Source organism: Procambarus clarkii, chromosome 37 (assembly GCF_040958095.1).
Source record: "Procambarus clarkii isolate CNS0578487 chromosome 37, FALCON_Pclarkii_2.0, whole genome shotgun sequence".
NCBI classification, from domain to species: domain Eukaryota; kingdom Metazoa; phylum Arthropoda; class Malacostraca; order Decapoda; family Cambaridae; genus Procambarus; species Procambarus clarkii.
In genome coordinates, this window is record NC_091186.1 from 9,478,451 (window position 1) to 9,499,531 (window position 21,081).

The window sequence follows — 21,081 nt, forward strand, 5'->3', positions numbered from 1 at the left end:
ATTGAAGTCACTTGTTGAAGATGATGTTTGTAGTCTATTTTGCTGAAGGTGAAACTTTCATTTGCCGATACTTTTTTCCTGTAATATAATTTAGAAATATATTAGTTAAAAAATCTAGCATTGAATGTAATGAAACGCCAATTTCTAGGCAAGTTCCAGTGGTTTGCTGAAGCTACCATTTCTAATGCGTCATACTATTAGGTGTTGTCAGTTGAATGGTTCTATTGGCCTATAAGGCACCATAAGCCAGAACCTAACCTCAAAGAGGCACTGTAAACGTGGCAAATATGCCTTCAAACAAGACCACAGCCTCAAGAACAGAGGGATTTATTAGCATGTTAAGGGATTTAAACAAGGGAGCCAAGTGTTGTCTGAAAGCAGAGTTTATTATTTTGATAGCAGATTTTTTGCTAGGTGATGATGGGCTTCAGGTGTTTTGCAGTGGTTGACCCCCATGCATAGATACCATAAGTAAGATAGGGATAGATTAGTGCATAATAGGGAGAGGAGAGCAGAGTTAGGAACATAATATCGGATTTTGGAGAGTATACCAACCGTTTTAGAGACTTAGTTGTGTGTTGTATGTGGGTGCTGAAGTTTAGTCTCTTGTCTAGGAATAGGCCAAGAAACTTTCCATCATTTTTATTACTGATGTTGTCTATCTGTACCTGAATTGCATTCGATGATTTGCTTCCAAGTAAGATGTAGGTCTTTTCTTTAGTAAGTAGTAGATTTTCACATCAACCAGATGAGGAACACGTACACGCCCTCACACTTACACCTTCAATAACAATTGAAGGGAAGGTGTGGGGCAAAGATGACGTCAAAGTCTTAATCAACAAGTACAAAGAAATAGATGAGAACCAACATCTCAAGGAAAAATTAAAAAAATATGAGGTATGTAGTTAATAAACATATTGTAGTCTCTAGAGTGGAATATTGTTGCAAACTAACAGCCCTATTTAAAGCTTACTGACTTGATCCATTATTTGTTGACCCGATCCATCCTCCTGCTTCCTTGACTCCATTGTCTCTGCTTGCTTTGCCTATACCCCGTAACCCCAATTTCACTGATCCTGGTCTTACTTAGTCTACCGTGTTGTTGTTTGCCTTTGTTTCTCCCTTGTTATCTTGAGGTTATCTTGAGATGATTTCAGGGCTTTTATTGTCCCCGCGGCCTGGTCCTCGACCAGGCCTCAACCCCCAGGAAGCAGCCCGTGACAGCTGACTAACACCCAGGTACCTATTTTACTGCTAGGTAACAGGGGCATAGGGTAAAAAACTCTGCCCATTGTTTCTCGCTGGCGCCCGGGATCGAACCCAGGACCACAGGATCACAAGTCCAGCATGCTGTCCGCTCGGCCGACCGGCTCCCATTATCTCTGCTTCTGTTCTCTATTTTTGTCTGTATTCTTCAATGATATATTCGTGATTTTTATGCTAACTTTCATAAACAAACCTTTAACCCTTAAGTTGCACAACACATCATATGATGGGTTGAGTGACTTGCTATAAATTGTGCATCCCATCATATGATGTATTGGAGTACTACGCAAGATTTAAAACGGCCCACAGATACACGGGGTTCACCACACCTTCATCAGGGCTCTTGTAAACAGATGCAGTTTTTAAACAAAATCGTGGGCCAAATTCCCGGATGTGAGGGGCCTCAGTATTGAGTGAGCCACCAAGCCTGACGCACGCAGCATGAGCTCACAGTGTAACACTGTAAGGTGTTTGGTTTAGTTGTATTTAAAATACATAGAGAAACACGAGTCACATACAAGGATTTGGGAAGGCGCCAGCTTGGTCGGCCTGAGTTTCACACCTCTAAGAGTTAATGACCCCAAGTGACCTAAGGTCAGATCATGCGAATTTCACCTTACTTCTACTAATCTTATAATTGGAGCCTGGTAGCCTTCAAACATGCCGACGTTTAAAGAGTGGCTTGGTAGAGAGCCGGAGGCTATCTACTTGTGGGCGGAGTTAGCTACTAGGTTCCCCAATTTATACTCTGAGAGCTATCGATTCGAGAGCATTAACAAGACAGACAGAACGGCAGTCAGCAGAGCAGAGAAGACGGCCCTAGCAGGGAGGCTGTCGGCCGGCAGGGCGGGACAGTCTCTGCTCTACTATAGATCCCCCCCCCCCCTCTATCCAGCTATAGGCAGACACTTGGCGAGTTGAACATTAAGGTGACTTTGTCGTGTTTTACAAGTGTTGTGTGATGATCAGGGGCAGTCAGTTGTAAGTGTTCTCAGATTCTTGGAGGATGACTCTCTTTACATATATAGATCTTGAACATTGCTTAAATTATGATACTTAGTATGTGAAATATAATTGAATTTATTATTTAAATTGCCTTTGTGTCCCCTAGAGTTTGAGTTGAGGTGAGAAAGCCTCTGTGGTTACTGGTTCATGATACTAATGAGTACATGATACAGATGAACCATACTAATAATGACCTTTTGATAACATTTGAGAATATTGTGATACAGGCAAGTTCCATTCCTTGTCTTGTATGTGATGATCTAGAATGGATGGTGGCAGCATTTCGTCTTCTATCTACTCTCCTACTTCTACTATCTACTATTCTACTTTACCTATCTACACCTCTCCCTCCACCCCTCTCTAAACTCTCACTTTCAACTAATGACCCTCCTCGCTCCTCCCTACCTCTCACCCCAAACCCTCACTAATTACTTCACTTCATTTCTTTCCTTTCGTGTTCTCTTATACGTTTCTGGCAATGAAATGCATTCTAGAGTTCTCTCTAGAGTTTCGGGTAGCGGATCAAGTTACGGCGCCTGGTAGTCTTAGCACCTAGGTAGTCAAATACCTAGGCTACAAGGTGTTGAATGAGAGAGGCTGCCTTAGGAATTCTGGGAGTGCTCTAGAATAGTTAGCTAACTGAGGACGGGATAACGGACTAGAGAGCCGTTTCCCCCAGCCTCGTTAGTTAACTGGGGGATGGAATAATAAACAAGAGAGCTATTTCCCCCACCCCGTTAGAACCGCACTGCTGTTCAGCTTGTGACCACAGCATCACCTAAAAATGCCATAATATACATGTTCATGCTATTATTTAGCAATATTATTATTACAGAAGACCCCCTGACTGTGATAAATATGACCAGGATTCTGATAACAGCAGGATTGTTGTGATAATTAGCGCTGTAGTGGGAGGAGTAATCTTGGTGGGGAGGGAGGTAGCATTGTCTGCTGACTGTGTGACCACCTTTTACTGTCTGGACTCACTATACCAGCTTAGTTGTTCACTATGGTAAACAAAACATGCAGATACTTATATATAACATCGGTATATAAAAGCAAAAACAGTATGGTGGGAGGAGAATGGTGGCGAGTGAGGTGAGGGAGGGAGTGGCAGCCAGTGGCGGGCTGCCACTGGCTGCTACTGCCACTCAGCATACCAACTTAGTGGTTCGTTATGGTGAACACGAATGTAGATACTTATATATAACGTGTATATATAGTGTAATAACAGCAAAAGGAGTGTGGGGGAAGAAATTTTGGTGATGGGTGTGGCAACATCTGCATGATTTGTCTTGTAGGGGTGGCCACTATGCTCTTTGGGCATTATATCAGCTTAGTTGAATAGTTATGGTGAACAAAACATGTAGATACTTATATATAATGTCTGTATATAGGGTATTAACACCACAAACAGTATTGTTGGGGGTGAAATTTTAGTGCGTCTGACCTTGAATGTGTGAGGGAAGAAGCCGCCAGCTGACTGTGCACTCACCATACCACTAAGCTGGTATGGTGAGTGCATTCAATAAAAGGTGGCCACACACAGTCAGAAGATAACGCAACTACCCTCCCCTCCCACAGCATTACTCCTCCCTCCATCGCGCACAGCGCTAAATATCACCACAATCCTGCTATTATCAGAACCCTGGTCAGTTTTATCACAGTCAGGGGTCTTCTGTAATAATATCATCGCTACATAATAGCATGAACAAGAATATTATGGCATTTTTAGGCGATGCTGTGGTCACAAGCTGAACAGCAGTGCTGTGAGTTCAAGCTGCGTGCGTCAGGCTTGGTTGCTCACTAAATACTGAGGTCCCTAACACCCGGGAGTTTGGCCCACGATTTAAAAAAAAAAATGGCGTCTGTTTAAAAGAGCCCTGATGAAGGTGTGGTGAACCCCGTGTATCCGTGGGCCGTTTAAATCTTGCGTAGTACTCCAAAGCATCACATGATGCGATGCACAATTTACTGCAAGTCGGTCAAAGCATCATATGCGATGGCCAATTGAAGGGTTAAGGTGCTTGATAAATTATTGATGAGTAATACTAGTACAGTATTAGTTGTCGAGTTGTAAGTCTCGTCCTTATCCAAAACGCTGGTCCTTGTGCTCAACGCCCAAAACGCTGTGCGTTCTAGTGGCTTTAGACATATTACATTATATACTTGCTTTATATAGAAATCCAGCATTCTGTAACTCATTGTGTATGTATGTATTTTCCCTAAATAAAATTATCTTGTGTTATCTTGCTATATACTCAGACCTAGTAGATAAAGCACTCAGGAGAGTGCAGAAGACCTGATGTAAATTCACAAAATACACATTTATGGTTTTCATCCAAATTAATATGCATTTCAATTTTCAGAAAAAAGTGGAACCTTTCCTGTTATTGTCTCCTGCATTACTTCAACATGAGGAAGTAATGCAGTATACAATAAACAAAGAAAATAATTCAAGATGAAGGTAAGTGTCATTCGTTCTGTAAAAGATCACTAATCTGCTCCCAATTAATCCAGTTCTTTGGCCAAAATCAAGTATTTGTCTCCTTAACTTTGCCAAATTTGACAGAAATCCAGGGTATTGGGAGTTTTAACTTCATTACTGAATTACATCTGAAGACATATGCTTACATATGTTTGCAAAGGGCAATCAACCAGTGAAGCATTTGCTGGTAATCAAAACTTACCTTGCTAAGCTCATGTACAGAAATTTTAGTGTTAGGTTAATAAATTAATATTAATAAAAAAACAGCATTGAATGTCATGAAACGCCATTTTCTGGGCAAGTCCCCGGAGGCTCCCTGGAGCTATCAGGCTAATATGTGAATCATTAGACCGGGACAGTCTATGGAGTTCAGCATACCAGGGACTAAAAGCCAGATTCTGCCCCCCCCCCCCCACCTCAGAGCAATAGCCTATAGAAACCTCCAAGTGGTTGGAAGCACTGTCTGCCAGCTACCAGGTTAGGCACCCATAAAGGTAGGTATCCCAAAAACAGATCCCAACTGGGAAACATTACTACCGAAAACCAAACTGCTAAGCAGAACTCCCCCACTAAAAACAAACAAACAAGCATGACGAACAAATCCCCAAGGACCGTGACGAGGATTCGAACCTGTGTCCGAGAGCATCCCAGACGCTGCCTTAATCGACTGAGCTACGACACAAGAATTGCAACCAGAAATTCAACTGAATTACTGAAGTGTAATGAAGTAAGGGCGAAGAGGTAGAACAGCCTATTGACATAGCTCGTGTGCATGGGGGAAATTGTGTAAAATCCTGGTTTGTGTCTCTGAGAGGCTGCAGGATCCAAGTAAATTCAGTTGAATCTCTGGTTGCAATTCTTATACCATGTCGTATCTCAGTCGATTAAGGCAGCATCTGAGATGCTCTCTGATGCAGGTTTGAATCCTCGTTATGGCCCTTGTGGATTTGTTCATTGATGCATCACGCTATTGTGATTTATACAAATATTTATTCAGGAAAAGTACATACATACAAGGCGAGATACAAAAATGTTGGATTTATAGATATAGCTAGTACATACAATGCCTAAAGCCACCATTACGCAAAGCGTTTCGGGCAGGAAAAACTGCTGATGTGGGCTCACTTTGCAGGTTGTTAATTGTAATCCTCATTTCATGTATCTCCCCCTGAATTCCTCAAAAACTTCTCCAAGGTCAGAAGGTGGAGGAGGCCAAAGCCGTCAGTACTGTAACAGTACTGTAACTAACTGTAAAGTACTGTAATTTGCAGGCTCAAACCCCCTTAAAGTCTAAAGTCTAGTTCTAGCACCCATTCAGGCCACTATTCTCTCCAACCGGAGATCAGGATTCTTTGAGTCACTTCTTTCCAGGCTTTGTCAACGAGTTAAAGCACTACAAATGTTAAAATTGAGTTTTCCAGGACCATTGCTCCCTGTGCCTCTGAGGGGGGCCAGGTTCTGGCTCAGTCACTGGTAGGATGAACTCAGACTATATTGCCCCCGTTTAATGATTCACATATTAGACTGGTAACTCAAGAGAGCCTCCTGTACTCGCCCAGAAAATAACATTTCATTACATTTAACACTTTTTGGATGGGCAGTTTATCTTTAACTATTTAAATCCAAAATTAATATTTGAACAAGTGGTGTATGTAAAGTACTTAGCTGTCTATATATGTAATGAATATTTTTAAGATAAAGAATTTTAATTTGTTTTCAGGGTTCCAGCACATCTTATCGGAACAGCAAACTGACCCATTATTTACATGAGATGAAGAGAACTCCAGCAATGAAGATGTTTTATCAAACCTGCAAAAACATCTACCAGAATAACTCTAGATGTATTAGAGTTCTCAAAAAGATTGCAAAAATAACAAGTTAACACCACATGAATGAATGACCACATGAATGACTTCGTCCAATCAAGACGAGTTGAAGAGTTGAAACCGAAGTTCTACTGAACTTAATGGATCCTGCAGCCTCTCCGAGACACAAACCAGGGTTTTACACAACTCCCCCATGCACTCGAGCTATGTCAATAGGCCGTTTTCCCTCTTCGCATTACTTCATTACAATAGATAAAGGCAGCGTCTGGAATGATCTCCGACGAAGGTCCCTTGGTACAGAAAACAAAGTTAAAATACGGGCAGAGAGAAAGGGGGTGAAGGACGAGAACAACCCCCCCCCCCGTGTTACAATGGTAACCCCCCCGTATTACAATGGTAACCCCCCCGTGTTACAATGGTAACACCCCCCCCCCGTGTTACAATGGTAACACCCTCCCCGTGTTACAATGGTAACACCCCCCCCCCGTGTTACAATGGTAACACACCCCCCCCCGTGTTACAATGGTAACACCCCCCCGTGTTACAATGGTAACACCCCCCCCCCGTGTTACAATGGTAACACCCCCCCCCCGTGTTACAATGGTAACACCCCCCCCCCGTGTTACAATGGTAACACCCCCCCCCCCCCTTTTTTTTTTAAAGAACACTTCATTTATGGCACACCACCAGTTTGTCACAATAAAAGCAGAGCAGCACTGGAGTTAATTCTTATAATCGCCACATTATTTTAGGATCTTAAGCAGGCTTAACAGAGGCTGACACATCCATATGTTCTGTTTTACCTAACATGTCTATATATATATATATTGTTTTTCATTGATTTCAGGCTCATTGCTCTTCATCGACCTCATGGGTGTCGAAACAATGGAAGATGTATCCGGTATGGCGTCAGCAACCCATGAGGAGATGAAGAGCGGGAGCAAGACACTCACATTTGAGTGTGTTTCTTGAAGATAAGGCAAGATAAATCATCTTGAATTGACAAACATTCTTGTACTATAAATTTGTACCTACAAGAATGTCTGTTTATTTGTTCAGAGGTTGAAGGCCAGATTCTTTGGGCTAGTCTAACCCAAACTTGCAGGGTAAAGGGTTTGGGGTACAGAATGGACAAACGCTGGTATTTGTTTCATTACATTCAATGTTGGTTTTCTGTGGGGAGCCCCTTTGGCTCCCTGGAGCTATAGATGTATTAGAGTTCAACTTAGTAAACAAGGTTTACTAAGTTGCTTGTGCAGGAAGGGGGGGGGGGGTTTGTAACAAACTAGCTGTTGTAGGAATGATCTAGAATGTTTTATCCGACATGGGAAAATGGGAAGCTGGACCCACGTGGGGACCTGACCCAGCAAGATCGCATCCCCTGGGGGATTGGCGGTGAAAATAACTGGCGCCTTTGTTCACAGTTTCGTATAATGAATCATTTTATAGTATTCACTTATTTAGAGAAATTAGTCTTCATTCAAATTCTATAACATTACTGATTATAATATCAAGAGTACCCTAATAGTCAGGATAATGAGTTCAGTCACCATCAGTGACGTCACGAGCCAGGACTAGGCTGTAGCGCGGAGTGACCTCGGCGACCTGGCGGTCACAGGTCAGCACAGGTTCCTCATTAAGTAATTCTCAAAGGTCAAATAGTCATTTTGTAAGTGGGAATAGCTCTTCCCCAAGATGCTTGTGTAATTAACTTCAGTTAAAATAATTCAACCAATCTGGATCATTCAGTGCAACAGAGGTTAGTTGTTGAACTTAAGCCTCGCAAGTAACTTAGACTAGGCGGAAGCATACAATGCTCAGGTCTGGGTAGACAAGCATGTGGGAAGGACAGTGTGGTATCAGGAGCAACCCGGGACAGGTGTCCACTCCACCTCTCCCTAAGACATTAGCACAAACATCTAGCTGGTTGCCAAAAAGATAAAGTTTGCTCAGAGTTGTTATAGGGAATAGGTCAACTCATTGCCAATATGCTAAAGTCAGGGAGTGTTCAGGTCAGGGAGTGTTCAAGTTAGGGAGTGAAGTTTAGATTTTGTTTTAGATTTTAAATAAATTAATTAGTAATTTGCATTTTCATTATTTCCATTTTTGTGTAATTTATGTGAATTTGTCCGGGACCACGTGGGCAGTGTGGCTTATTCTGAGTTGGGCAGATTCTAACACCTAATCAGAATTCATTATTCCCTTTGATTGTAAATTAATTCCACGCTTAACGTAAAAAGATAAACCTCCCATATATTACTAGTGGGGACCAAGCCCCAAAGTTATTGATTGGCATGATCGATCCAGACCTCGGTCATTGCTCAGTATTACTGGTCTGGTGGTGGCGGCGAAAAGGCGACTCTAGGGTTTTGCTAGAAGCCTATGTCACGCCATACGGGTTGTAGAATCTTAAGTCGGCCAATCGTCTTAAGACCACGTGGCGTGGAGTCGGCTCTAGTAAAAGTCTGGAGTCCCTTGGTAGAGAGATCTAAAGTAGAATACGGGTAGAGAGAACGAAGTTACGAAGAGAAAGTAAAGAACGAATACTACCCCCCACCCCATGTTACACAGTTGCAGGGAGCAGTAACATTTATTCATGCCACCTCACTGGGAAAGGCCCTTGGTGGCTGTTCCTTACACTGGTAATTACCAAAGTGTAGTTACACACTTTAAACAGTTAGTTGAGAAGTGGAGCAATATATGGGCGCTGAGTGAGTAGGCACTTGGTGACTCTGGACCCCACCACTCTGTGGGGTGGCAGTTTCCGACAGTTTTCATAATTATTTCAATGTCTCATTCGTTTCTTCTCTGGTCTTTTGCTGTATTATTCAAAAGGGTGTAATTGGTGGAATTCATATAATTCAATGTATGGAACATTGCTATGCTCAAAATTATGGAGCTCATATGGTGACATGAAAAAAAATCCACAAGGGTTGTGACGAGGATCATCCCAGACGCTGCCTTTATCGACTGAGCTACGACATGGTCAAAGTTGAAACTGAAGTTCTACTGAACTTACTGGATCTTGCAGCCTCTCCAAGAGAAACCAGGGTTTTACATAACTCCCCCACGCACTTGAGCTATGTCACTAGGCCATTTTTCTTCTTCGCCCTTACTTTATTACAATAGGTAAAGGCAGCGTCTGGGATGATCTCTGACGTAGGTTCGAATCCTATTCACGGCCCTTGTGGATTTGTTCATTTGATGCATCACGTTAGTGTGATCTGTGTAATAACTGCTGTTATCACTGTCACAAAATCCTAAATATGAATCCATTTCAACAGGATTATATTGTGAAGGAACACGAGATCGTTTCACGAGGCATAAATGTAGGAAACAATGGCTGGGTGTTATCTATACCTCATGCTGTGAATATAACTAGCAATGTATTTGCTGATATATTAACATTGTATATAAACTTTATCACAATCAGGATCTTTGACACTATACAAATTAATTTCAATTACTGTACCTATTTTACTCAATTACTAAGGGGTGCTGTAGTGCCTAGCTGCACAGCGGTGCTGTCAGCTGCTCCTGTATGCACCAGCCTTGGTCGCTCTCAGTACTGAGGATCTCTGCCATTTTTTCCAGACGAGGTCCATTTACTGGAATCCTACGGCACAGGATGCGAGTCCCGTGTACCCACGGGAGTTTTGAATCTCCCTATACCTAAAAGCACCAAATGGTGCTTTTAGGTATAGGGAGATTGTATAGCTATATACAATCTGCGCATCCCTGATTGGGTGCTTTAAGGCACTCTGCTGTGCAGTAGTTAATGACAAATTTTCATCTGCCTCCGTACATGGCAACTTGGGGATCCAGGGTACTTTAGTTCCTAGTAAATCCACACAGGCCTTAGATGCTCATGCCATTTGCTACCATTATTTAACATTTAATCCTGTAATTCACTAGCTATTAGTTATAGGGGTGCCAATTTTCCTCCCTGATAGCTCATTTTCTACAGTTTGGTTCATGGGTTGCCCCCATGGCCAGGGTGCTGGGGGCGTGGCTGATTCAGGTTGTCACGCTTGATCCCATGATTTGTGGGCAGGTCTGGTCATGTCGTCCTGCTTGTGGTAGTGCTGGGCAAGCCACCCAACTACTTTGGGGTATTCAGTGCTCGCGGGGTCTGCTGCTTCCACTTCACTATCGGGTTTTCTTGTTTCAGTCCCGCAATGGGTCTGTATGGTTCTTTGGTTCATTCTGGTTTTCTCCAGTCTGTACCGCTGGCTTCCATATGGATAACTTAACTGTCCCAAGTCTGGTTTCTTTTAGGGCCAGGTTGTCGAGTGGTGTGTCTGACCAATGGGCCGTGTGTTGGCATAAACCTGCTTCTTCTGGGGTTCAGGGACTGGTTATGGTCGTGGTGGGACGTCCTGTTTCTCGTCTTCCTTGTCTTTCCTTTGGCTGGTCTATGGCAATTTGCATTATCAGCATATTGCTCTTTGTGGTGGCCCATCTTCATGTATTAGGTTTTGGCCCACCCCGACGACTGGTTGGTGTGCGCTCCCAGCCAGTCAGTCTGCTCGCCGCAGGGGTGGATCTTTACCGTTCACCGAGTTCGGGTTCCTGGTGCTTTGGGAAAATCCCATCTGGTTCCATCCTGGGTTTGGACTGACTGCTTCCTTGTCGCTTCCTCTGGAATTGTTGCTGTGGCTGCAGTCCCGCCTTTGTTTCTAGAGGGCTCCCGGGTCCCTCAGTTGTTGCTTGAACAGCTATGCGGGCGTAATTACCAATGTAATTACCCAAGTAGTTACAGGATGAGAGCTATGCTCGTGGTGTCCCGTCTTCCCAGCACTCATAACGCTTTGAAATTACTGACAGTTTTGGCCTCCACCACCACCTCACCTAACTTGTTCCAACCATTTACCTCTGTTTGCAAAAGAGAATTTTCTTGTATTTCTCCAGCAGATTTGTTTCATTAGTTTAAATCTATGACCTTGTTCTTGGAGTTCTGGGTCTCACGAATTCTTCCCTATCAATTTTATCAATTCCTGTTACTATTTTCTATGTAGTGAACATCTCTTTTTCCTTCTATCTTCTAGTTTTGACATTTAATGCCTTTAACCTCTCCTCATAGCTCTTGCCCCTTCAGTTCTGGGAGCCACTTACTAGTATGTTTTTGCACCTTTTCCAGTTTATGTGCTTTAGATATGGGCACCATACAACTGCATATTCCAGCTTTGGTCTAACAAAAGTTGAACAATTTTTTTAGTATTTCGCCATACATGTATTTAAAAGCAATTCTGAAGTTAGAAAGTGTAGCATAGGCTCCTCACACAATGTTCTTAACGTGGTTCTCAGGTGACAGTTTTCTATCTAGAACCACCCCTAGATCCCTCTGCCAGAATTCTTTAAAGGTTCCTCACATAATTTATAGGTTGTGGGGGGTCTATGCTCTTATTCCACATTACATAACATGGCATTTATTCACATTAAATTCCATTTGCCAAGTGGTGCTCCATACACTTATTTTGTCCAGTCTTCTTGAAGGGCATGACAATCTTTTAGGTTTCTTATCTTTCCTATTATCTTATCAGCAAACGTGTTCATATAATTCTGTATTCCATCTGGTAGATCATTTATGTAGACAATGAACATTGCCAGTGCAAGAACTGAACCCTGTGGTACTCCACTTGACATTCCTCCAATCCGATACATTGCCTCCGATTACTGCCCTCATTTTTCTATCAGTCCGAAAATTTTTCATCCATGTTAGAAGCTTACCTGTCACCCCTCCAATATGTTCCAGTTTCCAGAACAACCTCTTATGTGGAACTGTCAAAGGCCTTTTTTAGGTCCAGATAGATGCAGTCATGCCAACCATCTCTTTCCTGTAAAATATCTGTGGCTCGATCATAAAAACTGAGTAATTTCATTACACAGGATCTTCCAGATCTAAAACCATACTGTCTGTGATATATCTTTTCCTCCAGGTGTTCTACCCATTTAGTTTTAATTATTTTTTCCAATATTTTGACTTACACTTGTAAATGGTACAGGTCTATAATTGAAGGGGCTCTTCCCTGCTGCCATTTTTGTAGATTGGGACAATGTTAACCATTTTCCCCATATCAGTTACAACTCTTACACAGGGATGCCTGAAAAATCAGTTTAAGTGGAATGCCGAGCTCAGGTGCACATTCTCTCGGGACCCATGGTGAAACTCCATCTGGACCAACTGCTTTGTTCTTGGCTCCTTGAGCATTTTTTCCACTTTGTCTCTAGACACCTCTATGTGCTCTATGTTCTCTGGAATTCTCATTGTGTCTGGTTCTCTGGAGATTTTATTTTGTACACACTTTGGAACTTTTCGTTTAATGTTTTCCACATTTCCTTTTCATTTTCCGTTAATCTATTCCCCATTTTCAACCTCTGAATATTATCTAACCTGCAATTTGTTTTTTATAAATTTATAGAATAGACCTGGTTGTTTTAAATTTGTCCACGATCCCTTTTTCAAAAATTTTCTGCCCCTCTCCTCACTGCCGTGTAGCTTCTCGCATCTTTGTATCGCTGGTATGTTTGGGGGTTTGGCCTCTTCCTATATCGATTCCATTTTTGTCTCTTTTGGTCTCTGGCCCTTTTACAATTTCTGTTGAACCAATCTTTTTTCCTAGTTCTGCATCTCTGTTTAGGTATAGATTGTTTTTGTGCCTTTATCATATATTTCACAAAATATGACATGCATCTCATTTACTTCATGTCCTAACAGCAAGTCTTTCCAGTTAAATTCCTTAAAGAAATGTCCAAGATCCCCCATAATGACTTCTCCTGAAATCAGGTTTTTCAACTCCTTCAACCTCCTTTTCTTCCAGATTATAACATTGCATACTTTATTCTTAAAAAGACATGGTCACTTTTCCCCAAGGGAGGTACTGAATGTCAAATCATAATCTCTTTCCTGGTATCAAATCTAGCATAGAGGGAACATCCCCTTCCCTCATCCGTGTAGCTTGTTTAACATGTTGATACATTAAAGTTTCCATGATGAGGTTCATGCATCTACAAGTCCAAAAATCCTGTTCTAGCTTCATATGCCTCCCAGTCTATGGATTTCAAGTTGAAGTCACCGTCTACCAACAGTCATGATATCTATCAGCTCTCGCTATAATCTTATTGTTATAAGCCCCTCTCGTTTATTATCCAGCTCCTTTGACCATGTGTTGCATGGCGGTGAACTATATGCATTTATGATAGTTTATTATCCTGATTGCAGATCTCTAGTGCTATTATGTCAACTTCTCATGGATTGGCAATCATTTCATTTACCTTCAGGAGTTCTTTCACCAGCACAGCAATGCCACCGCCTTTCCTAATTTTTCTGTCCCATCTCCAAACAGACTAGCCAGTTGGGAATATGACTATTTACAATATCAAGTTTTGTCTCCATGAGTGCAACAATGTCTGGTGTCTGCAGCTGTATTACATCACATAACTCCAGTAGCTATGATCTCATTCCATCTATTCTGATGTATGCAATTTTCAGGAACATGTTTACCTCTCCTTATTCTTCACTACCCCTTTCTCTAGTGTTTTTTTTGGTTTGCCTTTTTCTACCATTTTACTGGTCTGCCTACCCCTATCACTTGGTAGAAAAAAAATGGAGGGGAAGAAGGGGTGTGGATTTATTGTGATGAGGGAAAGTCTTCCCCTCCACACAATTGAGATTGTGTGAAAGGGAAGAAGAGTGCGGGGTCGACACCCCCGGGTGGTAGGTTCCCGACACTTGACGGACAGCAGCAGGTTGAACAGAAACCCGCCATCTGGCCCCATGGTGCACTTGGTGGTTGGCAGATGGAGTATTTTGTAGCTAGCTGCTACGAACACAATGTCCAGATGGCTCTGTACAAGGATTAGGGCTAGAGACCCTTGTGTAGGGAGAAATAAGTGTTAAATGTTGAAAAACAGTCTGGAACCGACCCCTTTCAGATGTACAGAGCACCATCTCAACAGGAAAATAATCTAAAAACCAATGTAAACAAAGGGGATATAATGGTTAAAAAAAGCAAATTCAATGCAAGAAAAGAGAAAGTGTTAAATGTAGAAAAACAGTCTAGAATATTATAAGACAAATGAACTATTGGGAAATGTGTATGACATGTATAGGGACGAGACATTATTGGAACCCAAAAGCACGACTTGCGCGTCTTTGTGAAGGGTCCAGCTTTTCCAAACATACAGGTTTCCCTTGCAGGACTTTTTCTAAGGAATTTGCAGTCTGTTGGTCTTGTGGCATTATTAATTCTCCTTTCAGGTTGACTATGATGAAAGTTTAAGTTCTGGTTCCCTTTCCATTGCCGTTACTACTAATGTTGTAGGAAAGTGGTCTGACTGCACGTCTTGAATTTTGGAAAATGTCCAGAGTCTGACTGTCTGGTGTAAGACTGACTGTTCTCTCCTGTCTCATACTGTTGTCCTGTGACTGGGCTGTTGTGAGGTACATTGACACTGGCTGGTGTGTGACTGGTACTGTGCTCTAGGTCCGTTATTTCTGCCGTCTTGCTGGTAGAAGCACGTGGTGAAGCCTCGATAGCAGTTTTCTTCGGTGCCTGCTGCACCTCGGTCCACTGTCCCTCCGTCTGAAAGCTGCCTCCATTGCCTCTTTCTGAGACTTCCCCATGTCTCGGCATAGTGAGGGCCGATTCACTGCCCTACCTAATGCCCGAGATACTCGTAGGCCTGAAGAAATTCATTCCCCTCCAACGGAGGTCGTAGAATGATTCCCCCAGGTGGAATCAGGGACACCCAACAAGCCATTTGGTCTACCTTTCCCTGAAAAGGCTCAGTACACCTATGGTGCTCCCTTGTGGCAATGCCCGCAGGAAATCATCTCGCCCTTCAGGGCAGGACTAAGTGACCTGGTCATTGATACAGTATAAAAAATCATGGACATCGAGAGTGCGGTACGAGAGTTTGGGTTGCCTGCATACTGGGTTGCACAGAATACCAGTCAGCTGGACAGCAGGTAATCAACATTGTTTCTCCAATTGTAGACGAAATCTAAATTATTTCCTTCCAAAGAAGATATTGCCTGGGTCTGAGTATTTATGTATTCTTCCTCACAAAACTGCAATGATTTCAGCTGATGGGTGCTCAGAATCTAAAGTTTTTCTGGGAAGAAATCCATGTGCGGCCTGCCAGCAATGGTCCTTTTTCCAGATGGCATCCATTTACTGGAGTCCCGAGCCACAGGATGTGAACCCCATGTAGCCACAGGAATTTTTAATCATTCCCTTTAACTAAAAATGCCATATGGTACTCTGCGATTGTGCGCCTTAAAGGGGGCTCTGCAGTTTAGTGGTTAATTATGACAGTACCATTTTTTCCTTTGTTTTGCCTGGTGGGGGTCTGCCCCCCCCCCCCCCTCGGTCATTGTCCTCCCTCTATTCTGATGGTCCCCTACTAGGCCCCCATGATTGTACACATCGCAGGGATTCAGCTTTAGACACACTCAGTCTGGGCAAACCGGTTAGCAATACCTTGCCAGGATATTGCTAAATAATAAAAATAAAGGGGGAACATGGCATTAAAATGGCAAATATACAATTTGGTCAACAAACAGTATTGTTTAAAATAGACATGGGTTGACATTTAGGGGTCGAGTAGGTTACAGGGAGTTAAATTAGGTAGTGCTTAGTTTTTATCTTAAAACAGGTTGGGAGAGGTACAGTAACATAATTGGCAAGGTCATTCCACCTTCTGGGTCCCTTGATTTGTAGAGCATTTCTAGTTTGATTAAGTCGTACTCTTTGAATATCAAATAGGTATTTGTTTCTGGTGTGGTGCTCATGGGTTCTGTTACAACCTTCTAGGAAGCTTTTAAAGTCAGGATTGACATTCCAGTTCAGCATTTTACACAGAGGATGTGCAGTGACTTAATATCTAACATTCAGAGATTTGAGTAGGGGTACCAAGTGATGTCTGGGGCCAGAGTTGGATATAGTCCTAATTAGCCGCTTTGTGGTGAGTAAGATGATTTAAATCATTTTGGGTAGTAGAACCCCAAGCACAAATACCATAGTTGAGATAAGGATAGACGAGGGAGTAATAGAGCATCACCCGGGCAAGGTGAGGTACATAATATCTGATCTTAGAAAGAATAACAGTTTTTAAAACTGATATATTTGGAATGTGTCCCTGGAAATTCAGCTTGTGGTCAATGAGAATGCCAAGGAATTTGCCATCTTTGTTACAAATTTGGGTATTGTTTATCCTGAGATTTATGGGATTTGAGAATTTATTGCCAAAAAAATAGAAAGTTTTGTCAATGTTGAGGGTGAGTTTGTTGGCAGTTAGCCAAAGACACTATTTAGCTCGGTATTCACCGACATTTAGAGCAAAAGGGGGGGGGGGGAGAGTCAGGACTGGAGTAAATGAAGGTTGTGTCGTCAGCAAATAGAATTAGTTTGAGGTGTTGGGAGGCATTTGGAAGGTCATTAATGTAGATGAGAGGAGAGGAGAGGGCCAAGTATGCTGCCCTGAGGAACACCAATGTTGATGGGTAGGGTGGGAGAAATTGAATTATTATTCACAAACATACTGGAGCCTGTCAGTAAGGTAAGATTTAAGGTATTGCAGGGGAGTGTCCTCTGACTCCATAATGATGTAATTTAAGAAGGTTTTGGTGGTTGACAGTGTCAAAAGCCTTATGCAGGTCCACAAATAACCCAACAGAACTCATTTTTATCAAGAGCTGAATGTATCAAGTTAATCATACTAATAAGTGCATAGTGAGTGAGTTTTTTTGGTCTGAAGCCATATTGACAAGAGCCAAGTATATTGTGTTTGGCTAGATAAGAGTAAAGCTGCTTGTAGATTAGTTTTTCAAATATTTGACAAGATTGATATAGGTTTGTAGTTAACATCAGAGAGATGACCACATTTGTGGACAGGGGTTACTCTCACTTTAGAATATCTAAAAAGGTTTGGCATTCAAGTGACTTGTTTAAGAGCAATGCAATGTCGTAGCTCAGTCAATTAAGGCAGTGTCTGGGATGATCTCTGACGTAGGTTCGAATCCTCGTCACGGCCCTTGTGGATTTGTTCATGCATCACATTGTGATTTCTGTGTGTAATTATGTTTGTAATTCTTTGCCTATATGTACTCTTACCCGAATAAAAATGAATTTTTTGAATTTTGAATTTAAATTTTAGTCCCTAAGCCCATTATGTGCCTCTAACCCTTTCTACTACTATCCACAAGATGGGTATGGGGTGCAGATGAGCTAGTTTCAAGCAGTCTTCATCGACCTAGCAGCAGCTTCTGATACAAACAAAAATCATACTAGAACAGCTTACTGAGCTTGGAATACAAGGAAAATTACTGAAATCAATGGAGGGCTTTTTGTCATCAAACAGCATATTAAAGCTGTTTAATGGCACAGAGAGCAAACACTTTGAACCGAGAATGCCACAAGAGGGATCCTCAGTCCCTTGTAGTTTAAGGTTCTAATGCATAAACTACTAATAAAGACACGATCATCTGTTATGCCGATATAGTGTATGTTTACAGGCTGCCTCCGCGCCTAGAATGCAAGGTCTGCTCGATGATTTTGCTATTAGGGCCGAGGAATGTGCCCTTATCTCCATACAGAAAACTCGTGCCCTCATTCGATGTGGTATTTCCACCACCCACTACATTTTTATATGGGATTAATAGAACAGGAACCCGGCAATGTGATTTTATAGTGGCCAGAATACGCCTGGGATATAAACGTATCTGGCAGCTTTCTCAAAACCCAATTGTCGAGTACTGTACACAATGTGTCAACTTTGTGAAAGAAAACATGCACTCTTGAACATTATATTGTAAAATGTCCCATATTGACCAACTTTCGCCCTCCTGGGCTAAGGTATGCTCAACTGTGTAATTACTATACGAGTACTGGAACACCGATATATTGGACTTGTACCCAAGATTAACCATGTAATGTATCAATTATACAATGTATGTGATGTAACTATATAACCTGAGCTTGTAAAAGCACCTTAATCACCTTAAGTGATTAAATGCCTAATTGCACACTAGAGTATCAGCTATCTCACCCTGTCAGTAAAAGAAATGTGAATGCATGTGTGTATATGTACGTATGTGTGTGTATGTATGTGTGTATATAGTATATATGGAAGCTGAATTACATTTCACCTTTGTAAATGCACATTAATGACACTATATAAAAGACACATCGAGCCCTATGTAGGGCATACGTAAATCTGTATCTATGTATTTACGTATGTAGGTTAGCTTAGCATTTTAAAAGCACCAAATCATCTGTGGTTGAGGTTAGCTTAGCATTTTAAAAAGCACTGAATCATCTGTGGTCGATTGTTCACCTGAACTACATGTTTAACACATCTCTAACCCTGTCCATGGAGAACAGAAGAAATTGTATATATGCTGGTTAGCATTGTAAATGTGTGGCCACATCTGTGGTAGAAAAAAAACTTAAGAATGGTAGTGGACTTACTTACTGTGACTCGCAGAGTGCACTCCTGGCACTGAACAGTACAGTAGTACGACCCAGAAAATAGTGATATACAATGAATGTTTTAGCTGCTAATGAAATGACCACTGCTTTTTGCACAAAAAGCAGCGATATTTCTGAGGGGGGAAAAAAAAAAAAGTGCACTGCGCAATCCGTAGTTGCAGTGTGGGGGGTACTGGGTGGCATATACTGTAAATAGCCGGGAGAAGCGCGGACCTGCCCTCACTGTTCCTGCCCCGGTCCGCTGCACTAAACTCTAGCCCGCCTCCCTTTCCTGCAAGGGTCTGCTTTCCCTGTCATGCATTACGCCAGTTGCCCCTCCTGTTTCTACTCCCGCTGCAAAAAGGGGAGGGGGGGGGTGCAGCGCCAGTCCCCAAGTGTTCCGCTGTTTGCAGCTAATACTTTGCCTTTACAGCCAGTCTACGTGCTAGTAAGCCCTACCTTCAAGTCAGGAAATCCTTATCTCCTTTCCTTGGCGGCACGGCCTCACACCCTGGGGTTAAATTTATCACCCATTGTCATATCAGGTTTTTCCCCAGTCTAGGTATTTTCTGCACGCCTGATTAATTTCCGTTTAATTCAGCTAGGATTTACCATTATGTCTTTCAGGCCTTTTGGTCGGGCTTCATTAAGTGTTATGTGGTTTAATCACTTTATATTTACTCTGTCCTGCCTGTTATACATAGTGTTACCTCAAGGGATGACACCGATATGCTAGCATAGACAGCCCTGTAGAAAACCACTAGTAGAAATTGATATGGGGTTTCATTACGTAACACTACTTTAATCTGTCAATTGTCAATATATATGGAACTAATTGAACAAGAACTCAGCAATGTCATGTTATAGTGACCAGAATACACCTGGGATACACACACATCTGGGAGATTTCTCAAAGCCTAAATGTGGAATACACCATGTATCAATGTCCATACATGCAACATGCATGGACAGGACCTTGTGTGCGGCACCTGAATTTACCAGAGAGCTACTACTATCTAGAGGACAAATTAGCAGGGTTATGAAACCTAACTGCATCCCCCACCATTTGTCCTAATTTGAGACCGATATCTATGTAGCTTATTAAAAACATTTTTGAGTCCCGGCAGTACAGCCGGGTTCGTCCTAGACTTTCAGTCTGGAATTTTGGGTTCGAATCCCGACCAGGTAGGGGCGGCTGACAGCTGCGTGGACAGCACTTCAGATTCATAGTCCTGAGGTTCCAGGTTCGATCCCCGGTGTAGGCAGAGACAAATGGCCAAAATGTTTCTTTCACCCTGACGCCCCTGTTACCTAGCAGTAAATAGTTACTTGGGAGTTAGACAGCTGCTACGGGCTACTTCCTGGTGGGTGGAGGCCTGGTCGAGGACCGGGCCGCGGGGACACTAAGCCCCGAAATCATCGGCTGTGTATTCATATCACTTAATTGGCCTGTTCATCTACCAGTAAACAGGCACCTTGTTGTGGGGAATGAATGACATACATATATACACTGGACCTAACCTTAGGTGTCACGGGCTCACCATAGCCCGTTCAGTAGCTAAATCTGATACCACAACAACCTTAGGTCTTATACATTTAGACCTAACCCCCTAAACACAGTGAAGTATTAAAAAAAAAAAAATCAAAGTCAAACTAGTAGGTACAGAGGTACCTACCGGCAGTCAGGGAGCTCCAACGGGCAGCGTGTTGCTCGGACCGCGGCCAGGAGGCGTCTGCTGGGGCGCCGAGGCGCGCCTCGTTCACGGCCGAGGGATAACAACCCAACGAGCCTCTTAATGAAGGAAGCATTTCTCTAATATTTATTCAAATTCAAAATTCAATACATATATATATATATATATATAACTACAATATAACTACATTTCTCTATATTCTCGTAATAATTATTACAAGTGCACCTTCGAGTACTCGCAAAGAAAATATTTTGTTTAGAAAAGTGTGAAACTGTAATATTTGTCCTCATATTGTTAAAGTAATTAGATTTGGCTTACAAAAAAATCCG

The 21,081-nt window shown here is 42.3% G+C and overlaps 1 long non-coding RNA gene across 1 annotated transcript; it reads right to left on the bottom strand.

Moving 5' to 3' along the window:
* On the bottom strand, positions 1-20,815 carry LOC138371944 (uncharacterized). Its single transcript, XR_011230582.1, has 2 exons — positions 20,735-20,815; positions 1-78 (listed from the first exon to the last, which is right to left on the bottom strand). It is a non-coding gene; the product is annotated as an uncharacterized lncRNA (long non-coding RNA).
* Between the last annotated feature and the right edge of the window lie 266 nt (positions 20,816-21,081).